The following is a 3,350-nucleotide window of genomic DNA, read 5'->3' as shown; positions in this document are numbered from 1 at the left end:
TAATTAACAAAGTTTAGATCACTCCTACATTTTACACACACACATACACACACACACACACACACAAATAAGTCACAATTCCCCATCTCTCAGGGTCCTCTAACGTAATGTAACAAGCAATACCTACCTCCATGCCTGTTCTCTCTGATCTATTTATTATTAGTTTTAAAAATACTTAAGGCAAAAGGAAGAACAAGGTTCAATAAACCTTCAAAAGAAAATACCCACCTAGATTGGAAACTTGTTCAGTTGTTTCCAAGACTTAACAGTTTCCAAGAATGGAGATATTTCAGTTGCTTAGAAAAATTTGATCCTGGGTAGCAAGTTGCAAGTGGTTACACTACTTCTTTCTGACAATTTAATAGGTGGTTAACAACATTTTCTTCAGCTGAATTGGCAGGATAGGCAAATTACAATTGAGGTTAGGCTCCTAGAAGAAACTTTCAAAGGTGGCACTCAGTGGTAACTGGCCAGGCCCCTTTTGAAATAAAAAGAGGGTGTAACTAATGGGAGGAGAGATATTGTCATTCTTGATAAGTCATTCGTTAAATACCTCTTCCTTCTAAGGAATTGAGCTAAGAAATAGAGATATAAAGGGGTTTTGGATATCCCCTTCACCTCAAGTACTTAAGCCTTTTTGGAAATATGATACAAACACTTTAAAATTTATCTTTTTAATATCTTCAGAGAATTTTTTCTTTTTCTTGTCTGTTTCTTTGAGATTAGGGATTGAGTCATTTTTCTATTTATATCTGCTTAGTCCTTGACACATTATGGATATTTAACAAATGTGTTTTTTTTTTTGAGTCATTAATTCAGACACACACAGATTGAAGAGCCTGATGTAAGAAAACTAGAAAAAAGGTTGAACTCCAAAGTAACACCCTAACAGAATTTGAGTTTTTCAAGGAGAGGTGCTATACAAATACAGAGCAATGGAAATAAAAGAAGAAAATAGGAAAGACATGCTGACATAGAAATATTTTGATAATTGTTTCCATTTATTTGTGTTGTTTGGCCATGCCCAACTCTTTTTAACCCCATTAAAATTTTTCTTGGCAAAGATCCTAGAGTAGATCCTATTTCCTTCTCCAGCTCATTTTTACAGATCAGGAAACTAAGGCAAACTAGGTTAAGTGACTTGCCCAGGGTCTTGTAGCTAACAAGTATCTAAGGCAAGATTTGAACTAATGAAGATGAGCATTCCTGACTTCACACCCAGCATTCTATTCATCATACCACCCAGCTGCCCCTGTGCTAGGTACTAGGAATTGATATAAAACAAAAAAAGGAAATTACCTTGCCTTCAGAGACCCAACATTCTAATATTGGAATACAGCATGTACATGTATAAGAAATTACTAAGTATATTCAAAGAGATGTGAAAATGAAGGGAGTACTAAGAATAGAAGAATCAAGAAAGGCCTCATGTAGAAGCACATAACTACTTGCTTTAGAGGAATCTAGCCTTTCCATGAAATAGCAGTAAGGAGGGAAGACCTTCCAGATGTGGAAGACCAGGTGTGAACAAAGGTATATAGGGGCACAAGAGAAGAGATAGTGGGCCAAAAAAATTATAGTGGACTAGGTCAGTTAGGGAAAGGGTTCCCAAAGGAGCACAAGACTTAAAAGAATGCTTTAGGTAAATGGGGATGACAGAAAAAGGCAACTAATTGTTCTACTTTTCTCCTTTCTTCTATATTCCTTTTCACCTACCTTCTCAAACTTAATGCTATGACAAAAGGAAGGTTGGTCCATGGACCAAAAAGTTTATTCCCAGATGAACTATCCAAATTCCAATATGGTGTTAAATTTATATAATTGGACTGGATATTATAATTGGTGGTTGCCAGGGATTTAATTTCTAAATCCCAAAATGAATTACTAAAGTAAATGGAATTTATGGTAATTTATTTACAATAGAGGGAAGATATTCAGGAAGAGAGAAAAGGGGGAGAAAGAGAGAAATCTATGGCTTCCTCTGAGTCAGGTAGAAATTCTCAGGCCCCAGTCAGAGGAAAGGAGTCACAAGACAATGGGCCTTTCTCAGAGGTTCACACCTCCAGAAAGGCAAGGAAACTAAGTCAGTCTTTCACTCACCATGGTGACCGTCTAAAAGGAAAGCAGTCTGAGGTCTCCTGCACAAGCTCCTCCAGGGGTCCAGTTCCACAGCCAAATGTCTTCACTCCAAGTCTGAGTGTCTTCCAGCCTCTCCTCAAGTGTCTGTCTTCCAGTCCAACTTTGAGTGATTGTATCTAATGATCCAGTCTTTCCTCTGAGTGTCTCTTCTTCACCCCTAGCCCAAGTGACTCTAAGCCAGAGTGACTTCTATTCAGTCCAACTCTGGGTGACTGAATTCTTGATTCATCCATGTGTGCCTCTGTTTCCTCTATTTAAAGACCTTTTTTCTCTTGTGTCACCTCCTCTAAATTCTTATGCCTACCAATCACAGCAGATGCTCCTCTTCAGGACTGCCCATTCAATGTATGAAGTGAGTGTCACACCTTTTTTAGTTAGTTAACACAGTTAACAGTTAGTTAACCTTTTATGGTTAGTTAACATCTTTTTTGGTTAGTTAACACCTTTTATAGTTAAAATTGGTAGGTCTACTTTAAATACTGAGTTAAAATTTTGGGGATTAAAATCTAAAAATAGACAGGGGATTACAATTTAATCTTCACAATAAAGGAAGAGCTAAGTACCTTCATTGTTACAATAAGGAAACAGCCAAATCCAATCTTCACAATGGGAAGTGTTAAAGAATGACCTATGTTTTAATTGGTTGCCTTCTTCTATTCATATCAATATAGGTCAGGATATTTTTTTTTTTGTAATTTAAAATCTTAGAACATTTATAAGAGCTCGAAAAGTTTAGGTGACATGTCCAGTGTCACACATTCTGTCAGAGGGACTTTAACTCAAGTCTCCATTGATCTAAAGATAATTCTGTATCTGACACTAAGCTTCAATTCTTCTCTAATAAAGAGCTTCGAACTCCAAGAAGTCATTAAGCCCACAAATGGGGAACATAGAATAAGCACTGGAAAGACATGGCCATCTACTCCACCTCTCTCTGCTAGAAGCATTAAACAAATGATTTCTTTTTCCTCTAAAGAACAGTTGCCATGAACCTGGCAAGAGGGAGAGTGAGGTGTGGCACCACTTGCACCATCAGACAGAGACAGACCCGCGCCCTTGGAAACTTTTGACATCTTGGTAGTCTTTGAGGAGAAGGGCACATATTGAAATGTGTCTGCTCTCTCAGTTGCCTTCCAAAAGGTGCACTGAGTGAGTCTCGAGTCTAATGAAATCCACATGCTCCCAGAGATATTTATAGTTTCATATGACCC

The sequence above is a fragment of the Monodelphis domestica genome, chromosome 1 (assembly GCF_027887165.1).
Source record: "Monodelphis domestica isolate mMonDom1 chromosome 1, mMonDom1.pri, whole genome shotgun sequence".
Lineage (NCBI taxonomy): Eukaryota > Metazoa > Chordata > Mammalia > Didelphimorphia > Didelphidae > Monodelphis > Monodelphis domestica.
Note: the sequence above shows the minus strand (reverse complement) of the source record.